The 21,348-nt window shown below is 30.1% G+C and overlaps 1 protein-coding gene and 1 long non-coding RNA gene across 3 annotated transcripts in view; one reads left to right on the forward strand and one right to left on the reverse strand.

Moving 5' to 3' along the window:
- LOC139516769 (uncharacterized) overlaps positions 1-21,348 on the forward strand; it is a 94,607-nt gene that overhangs the window by 22,768 nt on the left and 50,491 nt on the right. The window lies entirely within an intron of this gene.
- On the reverse strand, positions 1,478-21,224 carry LOC139516771 (uncharacterized). Of its 2 annotated transcripts, none has more exons than XR_011663021.1 (6): positions 21,145-21,224; positions 15,452-15,493; positions 14,161-14,301; positions 8,754-8,836; positions 7,200-7,302; positions 1,478-1,712 (listed from the first exon to the last, which is right to left on the reverse strand). It is a non-coding gene; the product is annotated as an uncharacterized lncRNA (long non-coding RNA). The 2 variants fall into 2 exon arrangements; XR_011663020.1 differs by lacking the exon at positions 21,145-21,224 and adding an exon at positions 18,846-18,962.

Consider the following 21,348-nt stretch of genomic DNA (forward strand, 5'->3'; position numbering starts at 1 on the left):
TTCGTACCATACCATCATACCATAACACATACCATACCATCGTACCATACCATGTTTTACAGTATGCCGTTTTTTTGTTAAGCCTGTCTTCATCACATAGATGCAAGCTGTTGTTTTAAAATACTAAAAGTTACATCATATGTTTTATCAAATATAAAACATCTCAACTCAAATGAAGCATAAAAAGTTAATGTTTACTGTCACTTTCTGGAGAAAATTTAGCAGACTCACAGCTAAATGCTTGCATGTTATGGCATGCTTCACCAAAATTTGTAATGGGGTTTTGATTTCAGCAATATGAACCATTCATATTACTGGAAATCTGTTTGATGAGAGACAATTTCTGATTTATTTCTCCTTTTAATTTACTAGCTTGATATAATTTTAGACCTGCTGTCCCTTGACTATTAATCTTATAAAGTTGGGCTTTCTTTTTTTACAATTTTGAATAATTTTGAAGCCTTTTTTTTCAAAATATGATGTGCTTATCCATTGTTTGGAGTTTAGTCACATGTAATAAGGGATTTTGTGTCATGATGGAACATGTGATGAAAAGGACTTATCCTTTTTAAATATGATCCTTATTATATAACTATTAAAGAAAATGTATTACAACACAGTTGTTTTAAATAACCTTAATATTATGTTAATAAGATCCTTTATACATTAATACATTGTCTCCCCAATAATACATTCGTATAATTAAATCTGTTACCAGTGTTTATACTTTCTTACTCCTATCAAAATGTAATTACATGCTAGTGATTTGATGATTCAACAGCTAATAATATGTATGTTACTATCATCTACTAGAATGATTCATGAGGAGAACCTTGGCATTGACAAGAGGGGTAAACAAACAATGGAGGGATATGTTAATTTACATTCCTACACATCATTCTGTCAATGCATCTTACATATTAATATCATATACTCTTGCATAGATTGATGTACGATATAAAATGATAACTTCATACATCATGTACATGTATTATCAATATGCCTTTTCTGTTTTTATCAAACATTAGCAGTTCATTAGGTTGACAAGGGTAGGGTGTGGTTTCTGGAACTGTACTTGCTGAAGAAAAGTTGGCATTTAAACTAATGTTTTAAACTTTAAGTGAATTTTTAAAGTACATTTATTATCTTAATAATGGGAGGAGACACTTCATGTGCTTACATAAAGTTTCTGTAATTCTCTTACCAACTTTATTTTGACAACATCAATCAAAGATAGAAGCTGTCTGTTTAAGAAAAAACTTTCTAAAAACATAATTATGTGCCATTCTGATATCATAACTTCATTGTAAAAAATAGCAAAGAAAACTCCTTTTAATATTCAATTTAACTCAATTAAAAGGAGGTAATAAGGGTAATGTGACAGAATTAAGCATACATGTACCTTGTCCCTCAATTTATGAATACTATATTTGGAAAATTGATGCCTTTATTAAATAACTATAGTGCTGAAGATATATGGTACAAAGAATTTTTAATGAATTTACACTTTCATAGTTACATATACAGCTGGGTCTGACAATCTCCAACTATATAACATTATGGATTGCTATGTAATCACTATAGGTCATACAATACATGATAACACAAACCTCTTGAGACTGATTTGATCCAGTCTGTAGATATATTTGGTCTTCAATGGCACTATACATAATAACTAATGACTGACATCAACTTTTGTTTTCATAAAGAGCCTGTGAAGGGAAATAAAAAAAAACTTTGGTTATTTTTTGTTCATTAGATAAATTATTCTGACACAAGCAAAATATTATTTAGACAATTACGAATATTAGTTCTGACAAGAAATCAGTTATATAGTTCTACTAAACAAGAGTACATTAATAATGATTATTAAACCAACAAGGGTTTTATTTTTAAGTTTTTTCTTTGTTTAAATATATTCTCTGGCACATTTATTGCTAAAACTTCTTCGAAAAAAAACTAACAATCTAAAGTTATATAATTTTATATGATTTTTCAAATGATACAGCTGCATCTACAATTTTAAGGCATTGAAAACTACACGTATTTTCCCATTGAAGTGCATTGAAGTGGTATGAAGTGTTCCATTATAAAATCTTTTCTTTTAAAATTGTATTCATTTGCATATTAGTTGTAAAAATTTCTTGGAAACATATACTTTGGCCTTTTTAACTTTTTTGGATTCGAGCGTCACTGATGAGTCTTTTGTAGATGAAACGTGCGTCTGGCGTATATACAAAATTTAGTCCTGGTATCTATGATGAGTTTATTATACTGATAATCCAAGGTCATTTATTTTAGCATAATCTTTTAAACCATACATGTTTGTCTGGAATTCTTAAGACATGAAAACTAGGTATATTGGACCAATATAACTGTCAACAAATAAAAAAAAAACAGATAGGGTATATTCTGAATTAAAGATAAATGCTTTATAGCTTAAGTTAAAAAAACTTGGTACTGATTTACTATAGAAATGTTTTTTCCCCAAAAATTTTACATAGTTCAATATTGCATTTCTGTATCAATCTCTTATAAATGCTTTCCTTTTGAATGAATTCTGCAATACTTTACACTAAACACAAGTTTCCTTCCATTGTGTAAGATTTAATGTTCTTAAAGTTTAAAATTCAAAGTAGAGTTCTTTACAGTTTTCTGATAAAAACAAGAAATTGTGTCAATAGGACACCATAGCTTGCTTGCACTTCTATGTTCATTGTGTGAAATCAGAGACAAAACCCTTATTTTAAACGTTAAAATGATTTCACAACAACTTCATGGTTAACTTCCACGACCAAAATTTTTGCCTGAAATGGGATTGATGGATAGAATGACAAAGGTGTGGATGGGACAAAGCCAAAATACATAATGTCCCCCTTATATCATAGACAAGTCATAAAAATGATTATCAAGGACCTTGGCCCATAAATAAACTTAAGGAGATAAAAATATTGAAAACTGCAGTATCAACAGTATAAAAATATATATATAAATGGGAGATAACTCTTTAAAACATTTCTGGAAAAAAGTCGAAATTGATCAATTTGTAAGGACACATCAGGTTGGAGAATTGATTAAAATATGGCTGTGTGTCTGTAATAAATTTATGCTATTTGGCTTGAAGTGCACTACATCTTAAATTTACTTGCAAAGTAATTAATTTAGTTTGGCTGAATAAAAGTTTGTTCTTTGACATATTTACAGGGAATTCTTATATCTGGTATCTAGCTGAGAGGGGAATTTGTTGCTCAGACTTATCTTTTGATAAAATCTTCACTAAGATGATCTATGTAGACTGATAACAGACTGTGTATAGATTTACAGCTATACAAACATTACATTCTCATATTTTACCAGATGGGGTGGAAATAGGGTTACATATTAGAATGTTACGATTGGGTGCAAGTTAGTTCTGGAGAGGATTTAAATGTAGCTTATGTAATATTGCAGATGAGCTCACAGACCTCATTCATACTATTTTGACTATAAATATTTTTAGACGATTTCCCCAGAGCAACTACAGTGAATCATTGCAAAAATTTGATGGATTTTGCTACATAAGTAAAATTTCATTATTTCTAGTTATTATGCAAAGCAATAATGGTAATTACAGTATTCAGTGAATTTGGAACATTTCCAATTGAATTCATATGATTTCATAAATAACAAAACAGACAATTTTAAAACTGCTTGCACTGCACAGAACTTTAAGAAACAAAATGTATCCCCCTCCTTTAACAGTAAAACATTGTGTACTATCAAAGCCAAAAAATGGGAATTTCCTGTATAATTGTTCTTTTTTTAATTAAAAGTTTTTTTTGGGAAAAGTTTTACCATTTATTTTGTTAACTCCTTGTATCTTCTTTTTGGGTATATCTAACATTAGTTTGCCTATTTCCCTTGCATCTTGTATTTTTCGGTATTTCTATTGATTGCCCTATTCAATATTTCAAACATGATAACAATGTATTGCCAAGTTGTATTTTACTATTGTATTTGAAACTAAAGACAAAACTTTAGGATTAATGCTTTCCAGTACTTTTCTTGATGTTGGTGTTAAAGATGAGCTGACAATAAAGTTGTTTCTTTTATGGAATGTAATAAATGCATTTGTTTTGCACTAGAGCTTTGTTGAATTCTTTGGTCATGAATAATAAACAAAAATGTTTTTTTTTAAATAGATAAGCTTTACATGTTTATAATATGACCATCAAAAGGTTGAATATCTAAGGAAATAAAAAAACCAACAGGGTAACATCATGACAATTAATCCTGCTAGAATCCCCCTCACTATAAATTATACTTCAAAGTTTATCAACAGATTAAGTGCTGGCACTTCAGCAAAGTTTATATATAATAAATAATATAAATACATGTTGCAACACTCAAATATATAAGTACCTACTACACAATTTCATGTTAAATATTTGTGATAAAATAAAAACAGTATGATTCAAAGAATCAAACATAAAAAATACAAGGAAGACTTTATAGTACATTCTTATATCTTGGAATTTCCTGATAATTTCAATTATAAAATTTGAAGAAAAAAATTTTAACAGAGAAAACAAGAATGTGTCCAAAGTACACGGATGCCCCACTCGAACTATCCTTTTCCATGTCCAATGGACCGTGCAACTGGGTAATAATCTAATTTGGCATTAAAATTAGAAAGATCATATCATAAGCAACAAGTGTACTAAGTTTCAAGTTGATTGGACTTCAGCTTCATCAAAAACTACCTTGACCAAAAACTTTTACCTGAACGGATGCACAGACGAACGGACGGATGAACGAACGAAAAGAGCCACAGACCAGAAAACATAATGCCCCTCTACTTTCGTAGGTGGGGCATAAAAATGCATTCACATCAGTTGGGTTCTACTTTGTAATGTATTCTTAAGTTTAAAATAAAGGGTAGATATTTATTTTCTATGGGTTTATATTTTTTTTCCTGAGGTGTATAAATGGAGATTGCCAGTTAACATAATTGAGACAGAAACCCAAAGACAAAAATAACCAAAATGTATCTACAGTCTTTAACAATAAACAGCTGTTTATTTCATATCAACCTCTAAAATGTCCCCAGTACTATAAAGCATTTAAATCATTATTTCTTGTGATAAAAATTGATGACCACAAATATAAATGAATCTACAGTATATAAATGTTAATAATAAACCTAATAGAAACAATTACAAATCTGCTATCTGCCTGTCATGGTTTTGCTTTCTTTAAAAAAAAATGCCATAACTGACATTCGAAGGGGTTAGATTATTGGATGGAGCACAAGAAATGAATATTTTTAAAGGACAAAATTAAACCAAGAGTTCCATAAAAACTGTATCACATTCCCTTGTCCATTTTTGTAAAACAAAACAAAAATGTCAAACGTACAGTGAGTACCCTTGAATAATATGTATTTCTCTGCAAGTTTTAATACTTCATGCCAGTCAAATGGACAACATATTTAGAATTTAATACAATAGAAGGACATAGTCCTTATGTGAACATGCTTCATGAAAATTGAATTGCCATGACCTTGCACATCTCCTGTAAAATGATATTGATTTCAAGTACCATTTCCTGTACTAATGGCCCAAATGTATGAAATGATGTTGTATGGTTTTTATGTTTGAGTCAGAAATTATTTTTTTGTCCTTTGCTCTTGAACAGAATATTTTTTTTCATCAATTTGGAAAGCAGAATATTTGTTTAGGAAGAAAACATACCCCTCCCTTTTGAAGTTAAATGGGTGCCCTTACAACATACAAGAAGTGTAATAGCAATATTAAAGTTTATACAGATATCTTCAGACATTCACCTTCTCTTTAAAAGTTATCTTTCATAATTAACAGGCTCATTTGGCAATTTAACCAAAATCATAACATATGTTGGCTTTTTTATAAATTGATCTTAATATATTACCATTTAATCTGAATAAATTTTTTGGTCAGCATGCATTTATATGTTAATGTCACTCTGTTAACCTACCACTTTATTTGAAAAATCTCAGGCTGTTGCAAAAAATAAAGGGTGCATCTCAAGCTGTTGCAAAAAAAAAGGGTGCATTAGAATCACATTTCAGGACTTTTATCTTAAGAACATTTATTGATCAATTAAAGTCTTATTTGAGTCATTTGGTTGTTGCCTTATAAGATTATACTAATATAAAAAGAGCTTTTTGGTAAAGTTTCTTTTAAAATCATGGAGATGTGGTATGATTGCCAATGAGACAACTATCTACAGAAACCCAAAGGACACAGATGTAAATAATTCAAGGTTGATGCACTTTTTCTGGTAATCTGGTTATATCTAATACATTTTATGTAACTGGTTGCAGCATTTTCACTTTTTATAAAACATATTGCAATATCAAAGATAAGGTTACACTTAATTGCACCTCATGAGCTGTTCAAAAGTCATAATCCTTTTTGATGTTAAGACATGACTAATTTGAGTTCAGACAACAAAAGAAATTACATGTATTAAAGACATTGTCATGACTGGACATTCAAATCAATAAAAACTTCAATTTTTAATAACACTCACTTTGAAACAGCTGAGGGACAATGGAATGTCTTGAGTTAACGAAAAAAAATCAAAATTGGTCCCGAAAGGTTTAGGACAAGATGAATGTAAATCTGACAGATTCTGTTGGAATCAGATTGTCTATTCTTAAATTTTTTTTAAACGAACATTGAATAACCCATTTTAATTTTGCTTAAAATTCCTCGTTAGATTATGTATGAAATCAATCTGATAAAGACTGTGGGTGGAAATGAAAAATATCACAGAAAAAAAGAGTCTTATTTCGTTAAAACCTTACTTTCAATTTATTAAATACTGATGATAGCATAAAACTTGCTTAATTATCAATTTAGTAAATTTATTACATCTTTAACAGATCTATTAATAATAAAATATTGATAGGGATTAGTCAGTCTAGTGATACCACGACATGAGATTGAAGGCGTGATAATTTAAACCATCTGAAAAAAGGTCCATTTGTTTTTATTATATATTGTGCAATATTAAATCTTAACACCTGGTAATGTTTTTATAATGTAAGAATGTAATAAAATAGTGAATATTTGTAGAAAATAAATCAGGTTTACACTGGAATCCTTTTATCATATCTAAATATCAAAATAATGAGAAATTTCCACCTTTGTTAGAAATGATCAGACTTTAATTACCTTCCATAATTACATCTTTGTAGACATTATATGAAAATTATCCTTTCTCAACAAGTTCATCTTGGTGGGTCTTTAACTGACAGGTCTTCAATTTCGGGTATCTCTATAATAAAAGATAAACAGATACTTTGAGTGACAGGTCACAATGTAAATCTCGGTCTTCCTGTATTTTGTGCAAAATCACCAGGCTTGTATTCATTTAATTGAATAGATTTCATAGCTATGTCTCTCTCAACATAAAATGTTTACAATACTTTTTTTCAGTCTATTGAGATGTTAAAGTACAAACCAACTTCACACTGTTGTTTATGAAATTTGTAACTTGGTTGGCTCTTTGTGTTCAGCAGCTAATATTTCAGCTAGCCTGGGTGATTACATGAATTTAGCATGCTTTTTGTACTATTATTACAGACTTCCCCAGGATGAAATGTCAGCCTACCAAGATAACTATTTCTAATCCCACAGCCCTTTGTCTTTTACTCTTAGTACAAACTTCGGCCAAAGCTGCAAATATCCATTTTGTAGTCTAGATTTACCAAGATTGAAGATTTGGAGTGACTTTTAATCTTATCGAATTGTTGCATGTTACCATGAGATAAAGCAGGGGTTTCAGTCCTATGTGTAATTCTAAACAATTGTCCATCTTTTAGTTATAATAACAAATATTTTTAAATCAAGTTGACTTGATGTGATTTTCTTTTTCTTTCCTAACTCCAAAGTATAAGTACAAAAAGGTTATTCATATATGTAATTAGCGGTGAGCTATGTCTTGGTAATTTTTTCTGACCCCAAAGTGAAAATACAAAAAGGTTACCCATTGTTAATAGTAGTGAGCTATGCCTATGCTATGGTCATGTATTGTGATCCCCAAAGTAAAACTACTAAAGGCTTCCCTTGTAATTATTGGAGAGCTGTGCCTTGGTCATTTTTTCTGACCCCAATGTGAAAGTACAAAAAGGATAACCTCATAATTAGTGTTGAGTTATGTGTTGGTCATTTTTCTATGCGTAAGGCATACATCACTTTGATCTTTGCCTCTGAAGTTGATGACCATGACAGATGGTAGTGTTTATAATACAAGCTCATTATGATAGATATATACAGGATAGTAGATATGTAAACACAAAACCTCCCACAACTTGAGAAGGACTTTATCTAATACAAAGTATAGTCTTTGATGTCAAAAATATTCTACATATAAAGGATGTAAAATTATCAAGTAAAAATGTACCTGTTCTTCAATTCTATACACACTTTAAATGAAACAGAACACTGTATTGTTGTAAGAAGAAAAGTGATCAAAAGATCAAAAAAGGACGTATACTTTCTAGCATTTAGCACTTGTCTAATCACAAAACAAGTCTTTTTAAGGCTGGGAAGGCAGAGTGCAAAATAAAAGATACTTGTAGGTTTAAAAGCAGTGATAGGTACCAGAATTAATTTTTATAATAATGTAATCTTCAATTCCTGAAGTTTTTGCATCTTTAGGTTGCTGTCTGATTGATGTATATACTTCACATGTCCTTTTATTCATATTAAATTTCTAATTTTTACCTTTCACATTTTCTTTTCTCAACCTTAAGTTTTCATTGAAATCAGCTACTCAAGGTAAAATCACAGGCAAACCTACTGACAGCCTATAAATTTAAAAAGATCTGAAATATAGTCCAAATTTATTCCCCGATTTGTAAATAATTACAAGATTTGTTTCAAAATATTTGTACATAAAATATTAAAACTGAGGAGAACATGATCCAGTGCATGGTTTATTAAAGTCATACTAATAATCAGTAGCAAAAGGGTGTGCAGTGGGGGATTTAGAAGGTTTTCCAGCCTCCCCCCCTTTAGTGAATAAATTTGGTTGATTATTTAGGAAATCATTGATGCATGACTGGAGAGATCCCCTCTTAGGCAGTCAGTGCCCCATCCCCCCTCTTAATAAAAATTTATAGATCTGACACTGATTTGGTTAGAAATATTCTTTTGGAAAGCTCAATTTTTTTTCTACATCGACATGACCAGCAAAATATGATACTAAACTACAATTTTTTTCTTAACATTTGCTTATTTTTTTTGGCAGACAGTTGCTCTTAATTTTATCAGATAAAAAAGTAAATTATCTTAGATTTGACATTGTGAAATTAAAATATATATAAAGACAAAGAAAAACTGTATTCTGTCAAAATTCATAGTCAGAAAAAGATATAAGCCTATCTTTTAGACTATCTGTTTGATCATCTTTTAACCCCTAGGCAACACAAAACCATTAGAGTCAACATACTACACATTATAGTTTATGTGGATTAAATGAACCATAGATTTGAAAGATTTCAGGGTTATGATAGATTATGAACACAGTGATTGACAATCTATCTCCCATAGTCAATGATTTCATTTTGATCCAGAAATGTCACTTGCAGTAAATTACATTTAAGAAACTGACAATGTTCAGATTATTACAATAAAGATGAGTTATAAATAGATAATGCAAGGTTAAATCGAAATATTCTTTAGACATTATTGTGACTGAATTGGATAAGCATGAAATTGCTTTATTTGATTGAATGTCAAATGAAATGCTGCTAAATTGTACATTGTAAACTTGATAATGCTTTCGGTATTAAGATGCGTGACAAGAATATTACAGATATAAAGACTTAATCTACTAACAATTGATCTGTACAGTTATCTTACAAAATAACAATAGCTTAGACAGAATATCGACAAGAAAAGATCATTTTGTGCCCTGTCTTTTCACTTTTATTGCAACTTAAAATTATTAACAAAATCAAAGGAGTTCAAGCATGTTAGTGTAATATTACTGACTAGCCTAGTCTAACAGTTATATTCAATTATACTAATTTTAGACAGTCTCTTAAGGTTACAGATTGTTGTTTTTTTCATTAAAATGGTTATAAATTGATTACAAATGTAATACAATATACAATTAGCAAGAAATTTCACACAATGTTGATGTTGGACAAAGTAAACCCCAATCCTTTTACAGCATTGAAGTTTAAATTCCATGCTCAGAGCTAGAAAAAACAACCATTCAAAACATTATTAAAGGAGTAGATACAGTTCTGGAGACTTGGAAATATGAAAATTGCTTACACCTTACACCTTACTGACCAAATATCAAACCATTCCTAAATACATATGATGGCTTATATGTTTAAGAATAGAAAAAAAGTTTTAGACAGATAAATATACAGACTGACAGACTGCAGAACGATTTGACAGACAATTCAATTGCAGCGTACCTCCCACTCTGTAAGTGGGGGTATAACAATTAATCTTTCAGCTAACAAATTAGATATTGAAAATGTCACAATTTTACATGAATTAAGAAATATTAAAAAGTAAATATTCTGTGCTCTAGAGAAAATAACATTTTTCTCTTTTTATAAAGTTAAAAACTGAAGTAAGCACAAGTTTGAATAAATAAAATTGACCTTGCATTGATATCTTATCTACTTAAAGTGATATATGAATGGGGTATGCTTCCTTTGCTAAAGTATAACAATTTGCAGGTTCTCATTAATGAAGAGTCCTGGGAGTATTTTTGATAACAGTTCAATTCCCATCCATTGCTTATTTTTTTTATGTACATGACTACAGACAGATTCCTATTATTTTTTATCTTATGAGAAACATAAATAATATTAATGGCTATGGGGAAAATATAAAACATAGCATCTCTAATCATTGATTGCTATGATAATGTGATACTTTTCTAAAGAAAGAAACGGAAATGAGAATATGTGTATCATAATGTTTGATCAAACATGACAAAAAAATGGTGTACGCTTGGTTGATTTAACCTTTTCTTCTAATTACTATTTAATATAATTAAATATATGTTTCATGTTTTATGTCATTCTCCCTATTTTTAAAACATGTACTATTAACAATAATTCCAAGTTTACAATGTTTTTTTATAAAATGTGCAAAAAACAGATGGGATAGTATAGCACTTATATCCATTGAATATTATACACCATACAGATGAAATGAGTAATAAAAATGTAGAAAGTATCAGGGGTGATCATAAATTTGCTGAAAAAAGAAGGGGGGATTTGATGGGGACAGTAAAAATATGGCTAAGTGTAGCTAGATACATTTAAAAAAAATATTTATTTTTCCTATCAGAGGGGGTGTATGTCCTCCACCCTGCTCTCCCTGAACGCAACAGAGTATATCCAAACTAAAGCCCAGGAAAACAAAATAATAAATATTTTTCCTCTCTTTCAAATGAACAGTTTTGGGCATTTCCATTATTTTACATCTTAGTAAAAGGCTTTTAAGAATTAAATTTTAGTTTTCCCAATGCAAACATTTAATTTTTTAGGTTTAAAACTAACAATAAAAATTGTCGAAAGCTTTTTTCCTGTTTTTGAGAGCTAATCTTCCTGTTCATTGTATTAAAGTATGAAAATTAAATATTGCCCTGTAAGCACTTCATAAAATACCTGTTGAATGAAACAGGATATAACATATCATATTGTGAGGTAATCCAAGCTTTACATACAAAGTGAATGATAATCAATCTTGTTAAATCTGCACTCATTCAGTCCTTTTCTTAAATTTTTCTTTAAGATAGGACAATGTAGGATAACATGCTTCTCTGACCTGTATCTCATGTCCTTTATGGACGTGTCAATGAGTTGGTAGTGTGCTTAAATGTACCTTTGTCCATGTTCAGTGAAGGCTTGTTTTTATAATACAAAAAAGTTATGTTTAGTCTTCGCTCTTGTATACTACAAAAAACATTTGTTTGTTTTGAAGACCTCTGTACCTATAACTGGCTCTAACTGATATGCTTCCTTTTGGTTGTTAGGCTGCTGTTTAAATGATATTGATTCATCACTTTTCTTTTTTTTATATCTATACATTGATTAACCGCAATATATATGAAAGAAGCATAGCAAAAAATTTGAAAAAGCTTATTCTGTCAGAACACATATGTCCTTCCCCCTCTCTGAAAAACTTTTTACATTTCATTTGAACTTTTAATTAAATCTGTTACTTAGCCATTAGACTTACAATGGGTTGGGTTTTTCTGGGGGGGGGGGGGGGCATAAATAGACCTTAATATAATTTATTCTACTGCATATGAACACATTGCAGTTTTGTAAGAACATTTCAACTATTTAAAAAAAAAAACATAACAAAAATTGAACCTTTTACAAGACATAATCATTCAAGATGAAAATTTATTCACACTAGGACAAGTAATGTAAACTGCATACTTCAAATTCTACATCAGAGCTAAAACAACTTCTTTACAAAGCAAGTATACTATTTCTGTTATCATTTTACAAAATACAATAAATGTAACTTGAGACTTTTAATGTAATAAAAACATGTAGAACTCATCTTTTGTATAATACTATTTATCAGAGACACTTTAAAACCTTTTAATTTATTCCGAACCGTCTGAACTCTACCATCCATGCATGGTCAATGCTGTGATGCAAAGGTATACACTTGAATTACACCTAAATTTGTAATTGACAAATTTCACTTTGTTTACTTGTCAATAGCTAATCTCTCCTGTCAAAATTATCTGTTAGGATATAAGTATTTTAATGTTTCTACCTGAGGTGAAAATGAAAGATCTAAATGTGTAAATGGACCAAAATGTCTATATTGTTCCTTCAAGCATGAATAAATGACAAGCTTTTTTCAAGGACTTTTTAACTGTAATGTAAAAGGATTATTACTAGATAAGCTGTAAGTTTGGAAGGTGGAAAAAGATTTTCGAGAACAAATTGGACTTTTTCACTGTAAAATAAAGGATTATTACAAGATAAGCTAAAACTTTGGAAGGTTTAAAAAGATTTTCGTGAACAAATCCTGATATCTTTGTTTGACAAGTTTTTGGATTATTTTTGGATGTTCTATAATAAAACCTATTGACACTGGAATTTTATTAAATTAGCTTGATCAAACTGAGATTGTTTCAAGTGGTCATATTATTGATTTGGACATTCACTCTGGACATCAACTTGATTTGAAAACACGGAACAGAGTATCTAACTCAGAAATTTTCGGTGCTTTGGATTACAATTACAACCCTGAAGTTTGAGGGAAATATATGACAATGAATATAATTGCATCAAGAAAAAGTAATTCAGTGTACTTGTGGGGATGTCACGGTATTGACCAATTTGTTTATTAAGATTTTATTGATCGAAACTCTACAAGTTTAACGAAAAAGTAATAAACTGTGCAAATAATGGAGGAACAATGGTTTATATTTTAGGAATTATCCCCGATGTGCCATTTAATGACTGATTATAGGAGATGGATGCATTTCAAGTCTGATGAAATTATTGACATTAAATACTTGCATGTGACTATTGTCTCCATACATGTTTCAGAGCTTCAGTGACAAGTGTAAATAGGAAACGTAATTTACATGAAACTTATTACTCCTACATAAATTCACCAAATTAAATGACTTCAGACTTGATGTTTGTTTTGAAAAGGGATAGATTGGGTATAACAAAAAATTATATGTTAGTAAATAAAGGCTTAAAAGTTGACTGAGCTAAAACTGACTGAAATCTAACATCTGTAGCTTATCTTAAGGATATTAAGTGTTAGTCTGTAAATGGAATTATAACTAGAAATTTTTACGAAAATTATTAAAAAAGGAGCTAATATCTTATAAAGTTGGCACTTCTAAAAGTAAACAGACTTAAAGCATAATGAACTAAGTGACTATCTACAATTTATTTGAAGTGCAATCTACTTTTGATTTGAGAGAAGTGTTTCAATCTCTATAAACAATGATATGATTTGGATAACTTTAATCGGTAGTGTTCTAGCTATGGGAGTTATTGTTGTCATATTAGTGAAGGTTTCTAGGGTGAGTATCTACTTCTTACGCTATACTCAAGTTTAATTTCAATTTGTCTTCCTTTTGATTTGTCAAATGTACATAAGGACATACCTGTATTGGTAGCAGGTTGGTACCTTATGACGTATGTTCTACCTCATATAGGGTGGTTTATTGTTAACTTCTTTTTAAACTGGTAGTCTCTATTAGAACACATATCTCATCTGATTCCAAAAAGTAAACATTTTAACTGACCTGTAGGATAAAAGTCACCTTAAATTACAAGCAAATTGTAACTAAATTATTTGATAAGAAAATGTACACATGGAGTGTGATATATAGAATTGTACAGCTGCTCAATATATTCTTTTTGATGTGTGTTGGTATTGCTTTTGTCATGATAGATTATTGGCTGTCTCTGCTTATCATTTTTTATTCAAAGGAACATGAAACCCAGTGGCGGATCCAAGAGGGGGGGTTCCGGGGGTTGGAACCCCCCCCTTTTTTTGGCCGATCAATGCATTTGAATGGGAGCATATAGTTGGAACCCACCCCCCTTTACTCTGTGTTGGGAACCCCTCTTTTTAAAATGGCTGAATCCGCCACTGAAACTCAAAGGAAGATTCTTATGAGCCCATTTGTTTCTAACATCATTTTTGTCTCTGATAACACTGTTATTTAATTGTAAATGCAATGCAGTCAGAAACAAATGCATTGTTAATCTTGTAGTTAAAGACATAACATAACAGATTTAGAAATAAATGCATGGTTTACACTAGATTACACCAATGTAATGATAATCTATCAACACCATGATGCAACTGTAACACTGCATATATACTGTTTTCCTAAATCATGTCAACATTGACACTAAACTGTTACAAACTGATGAATTCAATGTAACATTCTATTTAGAAACTAATGTGCTCTGAGTAAAACATTTAATGTGTATTGAAATCATCGGCACAAGCAAAGAAAGAACATACATTTTTTTGTTTGAATGGTTTTACACTAGTTATTTTTGGGGCCCTTTTTAGCATGCTGTTCGATGTTGAAGACTGTACTTTGACCTATAACGGTTTACTTTTACAAATTATGACTTGGATGGAGAGTTGTCTCTTTGGCACTCATACCACATCTTCTTATATCCATATACAGTAGTTTTCAGTAACACTTAAGATGAAGAACAGCTATGAGAGTGCTGATATAAAGATTACTTCCTTATATTTCATGAGAGTTTTGTCCCTACACATCAACTCTGTAGCTTTTTTTTCAGACTTTATAACTTGATTGAAAATCATCGCAAACTCAATAACTTATGTCAAAATATGTAAGGTATGTACAGCAGGTGGTTGATATTATTCATTATTCATTCTATCTAATATCTTATTTATTTTTTACCTACATTTGCATATTTCTTCGGTCAGTGTCAGCAGCATTCTCCATACTGAAACAAAAATAAGAGTAAATACATTAAGCTTCATTATGTCAACCCTGACAATTTGTTTGCACCTGTCCTAAGTCAGGAACATCTTGCTCAGTGGTTGTTGTTTGTTAATGTGGTTCATATGTGTTTCTCATTTCACATTTTTTATATACATAAATAAAATTGAGAATGGAAATGGGGAATGTGCCAAAGAGACAACAACCCGACCAAATAAATATAGATAGATATATAGATATAGATAAGACCATTGGTTTTCCTGTTTAAATGGTTTTACACCAGTTAGTTATTTTTGGGGCCCTTTATAGCTTGCTGTTCTGTGTAAGACAAGGCTTTGTGTTGAAGGTCGTACTTTGACTTTAATGGTTTACTTATACAAATTGTGACTTGTCTCATTGGTACTCATACTGCACCTTCTTATATCTATTTAAAATAATTAAATTGGTTGTGTACTTCCCAGCATTTTTATGTGCAAAATTGGAATGTAACAGATAAACTAGTCATGAAAACTAAATGCAACAAATTATATTACTTTATCTACTCCCCTCTTTAGTAATTAGCTACAGACTATCCCCAAAAGTTATTTTATATACTTCATTTAGTGCAATAATCATGATAAATAGTAAATATGAGAGAATTCTACTAGTTCTTGTAGAAATTATCAGTTTAAATGATAATATAGGTAATTTATTTCTGGCAATACGAAACATTAAATATTTCATTACAGAAGATAAAGCAAGGAAGAAAATTGAAATTGACATAATAATCCTAATGTACACATGGCACACCTATAACTAAGATGTGTATCTTAAGTGCTCAATATGTTGTGTTTTACTGATTTTATTTGTCCCCTTAGCAAAAAGGTTTTGTCATTTATATCTTTAGTATATTTAACTGCAAAGTACAATCACAAAATTATTCCTGAGGTATTGTAGCTGATTCTCAAGTCACTTGCAATCTTTAACTCATCATAATCCTTACGCTCTAATGAACCAAAAAATAAGGAGGGGGTGGGGATTTAATGATGGCAACAAAAATTTACCAAAGGAATAGGTAGTAGGTTAGCAGTTATCCTTTTTTACTTTGTCTCAATTAAAGACATTATGTGGCATGGCAAATGGTCAATGAAATTCATCCTCCGGCATGTTGAATAGTTTACTACAGTAGAGTAACTATTTATAAAAGGATAAGTAGTCTGTCAACTAACTAAAGTGCTATTTTTTTTACTTAGACTCATTAAAGATATTATGTGACATAACAAATGGTCAATTAAATTCATCCTCAGTTAAGTTAACTACATTACTACTGCAAGAGAAACTATTCATTAAAGCACTAAGTAGTCTATCACCCTTTTTTTTCTCAAATAAAGATATTATGTGACATAGCAAATTGTCTATTTAATTCATCCTCAGGCATGTTAAATAGTTTACTACAGCATATGATATAAGTACTGTTATACTAAATATAGATGTACATGTATATATGATTTCATGAAATAACAATTGAATGCTTTATTACTCATTATTTAATAAGAGACCTGAATCATTGTGGGAAACCAGGAAAATATTAATCCAAATTAAAGTGGTCACATGTAGTCATCTTTTTCTGGGACTATGGCAATTAGCACTAAAAGTGTTTCTCAACCCTGATAATTTGTGAAGCTTTGCTCTAGCTGTGAATATAAATCTCCCACTTTTAAATGCTACTTTATTGAAATTTTATTAAAAATCAATATTTGTACAACATGGAGTCAATGGAGTCTAGACATGCATTGGTAGCCTCTACTTATTCACTTTATAATTATACAAGTCAATTAAAGAGTTACTTTGTTTACATAACTATGACTGACTTCAAAAGCACATCTTTTTCACACAAAATATGAGGGAAATAAAAAAAATTTCAAATCCACCTGATTTTTTCAACTCCAGTGTTTATCAAGTTAAATTCTACAATTAGACCATTCAAAAATGAAAAATTTCCTGGCTAATGATCATCATTGTATTAAGCTTGCTTTTAAATTTTATAATTAACTATTTTATTATCTTTCAAAAACTTTTTTATTGATTTTTCAAATCAAATTTTTTTAGATTTAAGATCACAGTTTTTATATTCTTCAATTATGTGTACCAAACCAATAATTTTAAAAGACCACCTTGATTTATATTTTCTTCTATTAGAAATTGTAAAAGATGTTTTCTTGGCAAATTTAAGCCTTTAAGAAATTAAATCATAGTAAATAAATTTTATCAAAACAATTTATATGTAGTAAACTGAAAAAGGAATACGTTTCTCTCCCTTCAGATCAAAAGATTTGGTTTTATAATGGTAATAAGTTTTTGTATACCTTTCGGTCATATATATCCTATAAGATCTTCAGATATATAACTTGATATTCAGTTTGGTGGATCCTAGTGAACTTTTAACACTATCTGAAATATGTATATATGAATATTTGCTTAAGTTTATGACATTGAATGGAGAACACTTGTCCACCCTTATGATAGCCTATTAACTGACCATAGACTGGACACAATACTGACCTATAGATAGATATTTTATGGTGACACTTCAAAGCTTATACTAACCAGTGTGAAATACTTTAAAGTTCATTATGAAAGACATTTAACATGAAATTTTTATGTTATATTTATGTGATATTTATTATATCTTAAGATTTGAAACAAACTAAAACATGTACAAAGTCATGTATACTTCAGAAGAGTCCATGGTCATGATATTTATATTTGAACTACTCTAATTTTTTGCTTGAGCAAACTGAGGGATTACACCTGCTAGGGTAACCTGATATCTCCGTGATGTACTGTTAAAGTATTCAAGAATAGATCACTAATGTCAATAAACAGGCAAAGAAGTATCTAACCATAGTTTAATGTAATTTTTAAACTCAAACTAGTCAGTAAAACCTTGGAATATGCATCAAGTTCCTTATTCTTAATTTTCAACTTTTATCATAAATATTACTCCAAATGGAGGATAATGTACTTCTGGTAGGGGATATTAAAACTGCTTTACATGCAAAAATCTAATACCAGAAATTGTTATTCAATGCCAACACCCCAAAAAGGTGACTCGGGAATAGAAATATGTTCACAATTGGTCATTCTCTGACCTGCAGTAAAACCCTCTCAAAAGTGGGCTATATGTTGGCCTGTGCTGGGTGAACAAGTTTGCAGCCATGTAAGGATTGAATGGAGACTTCAAATACTATGCCTTGTGTAAAGATGTGCCACACACTTTGCAGGTTAAGAACCCTTGCAACAACTATATGTTACAATGTAGTAGTCTCAGATATTAGTTTTCCCTATAGTATGCCAATTTTTCAAATAATGTATACCTTGTCATATAGTGGACCATCCTCATCTGACCTCTTTTTATTCAGCAACAAATTAGAATTCTTTTCTTAGACTGTTACAGAAAAAGGTATGGTAATTGTCGCAAAGTTTACTATTCTACAAATAATTAGTATAAACAAGTATATTATTATTAAAGAACAGGAGAGTTGACAGACCAATGAGATATTAACCCATCGATATGAAAAACAATAAAATAAACAAAATTTAATTACAATTTCAAACCCTGCATATATTATAGCTAGTATTTATACTTTCTGATTGAAAGGTCAAATACAGTCATTCTCAAGGTCACCTGGTATTGGGCCGAGTCCAGTAAAATTGGCTTGGTCCAGTTAAGCAATAATATGCAATACTAGACTAAAGACCAGTTAATTTTTTCATTTTGACCAAATCATATATGTAAGTGTCCAGTTAAAATGAGTTTGTCCCACTTAAGAAGAATGGTTTATTGGACCAAATGTCCAGTTGATTTCCCAAGACCTTGGGAACCACTGAAAATGGGCTGTTTGCACTTTCAAATTACAGTAGAGGTTCAATCAGTTAATGTACTTCTTGCTTGTATTGTGGTCAGTAATTTACCTATAAAATTAATCAAGCAGCCTATCATCCTTGTGATTACATGGTTTATCACCTGTGACCACTGACCACTGACCATACTCTATAATCAGACACTTTTATATACCTCAAATATTGTATTAGTACAAGGGCAGTATCAATCGTAAATATTAGTTAACAGTACTTCATTGAAATTTAAATACCATCAATTTGCGATAAATCATGTGATATTAAATGCTGATTCACCTAAATAGACCTATTTGATTGATCTCCTCAATCTTTAACTTTATCAAAGTTTTATAGCCCAGGTATTTCCTGTTTTCATGGATCAAAAATGAACTGTAAATTTGTGATTAAATCTAGTTTGTATATCATATCACTTGACATGCCTTGGGTCAAATATTATTCAATATTACACCTTATTTAATCAGGAATGTTTCCTTAAACAGAAACTGTTTCTAATCCTCAGATAATATCAGCATGAACAGCATTATTTACATATAAAAGTAAATTACTGTGTTACTGTAATAGAACTTTAACTGGATTATAACTAGCTTAATAGGTATTATGCCCTCAAGCATAAAAAATTGGACTTCATTTTCACTTATTCAAGTTTATGAAATGATAAATATATGTAAACAGTTATATGTAAATATTTTGAAGTAAGTTAGGAACATAAAAATTTGAAGATTTGTGATAACTAGAGATATGTATCTGGAATTCAGTAACCAGTGGTTACATCTGATGAATTATTAAAAAGAAGTTGCATAGAATAGGAAAGTTGAGATTGATATCATTCTGACAGCGGAAAAAAATGTCATGCAAGTTCAGACTAAAACCAATTATTCTATAAATGAATAAGTAGATTATTGGTTCCAAAAAAATGTTTGATGAAGTAGAACAGTCATAAAATGTTTACGTCCAGAGAAAAAAGATGTGGGAGTTGTTAGTTAGTTACCTTGGTTTACCAAAAAAAAACACATTCTAAAACCCTAGAACTTCTATTACTGGAATTTAGATTTATTTTAACCCCAACCCAGCAAGAAAAACAACAGGATGAACATAAGACACCAATTCCAAATGCAGTTTTGTGAGAGAAAAAATTGCAAGTTCAATGAATGAGATTCAAAGTTTAATGTTTTGTCATCATGTTGCCGGCATGTATTTCTATCAGCATAAAATGTGGATTCTTTAAACATGTTCATCTGATCATGATTCCTCAAGCTTTCATTTAGATTTTCAATGCAATTTCAGGAAGGGGGAGTATAATTTAGTATTAAATTGTGTCTAATTGCATTGGCAGTATTTTACGTTTGATTTTAAAAATATAAAGAGGTTGATATACAAGAACATCCATACATCATAACAAAATTATAATTTTAAAAGATATGAATGACATAACTCATAGAATATATATATATAAATAAGAAAATTTAATTTAAAACTTAATACATGTATCAAACAATTATAAGTAAATTCTTAAAATATTCAACTTCAACATTAAATATTTAAGATCCTCTTTTCCCCTATCCATAATGTTTCCAAAGTATCAATCAATCAATCAATCTTCTACTATAAACTTGGCATTTTCTAGTTAAAGGGAGATAACTCTAAACTAAAAACATGGAATTGATTTACAGATTTTAACCAAAATGTTAACATTGTTTATGAAAAGATGTTTGAGTGGGTAAATGAAGAGGTAAATGGCTTGGATAATGCTATTACCTTTTACAGAACTATCAGGAGAATATCTCAGCTTCAGGAAAATATTTCAAGAGGATATTTCATTGCAGCAGTGGCTACCTACAAAAGACAAATGCAGAACAGTTTTGAGCTTATTAATTAATTAATAGTCATTTGTATAGTTGAAATATGAGTTGATGTCAGCATTTTTTAAGGTGAAACTCTTGTGATCTCTTCAGGATATAC

The sequence above is a fragment of the Mytilus edulis genome, chromosome 3 (genome assembly GCF_963676685.1).
Source record: "Mytilus edulis chromosome 3, xbMytEdul2.2, whole genome shotgun sequence".
In the NCBI taxonomy this organism is placed as follows: Eukaryota; Metazoa; Mollusca; class Bivalvia; order Mytilida; family Mytilidae; genus Mytilus; species Mytilus edulis.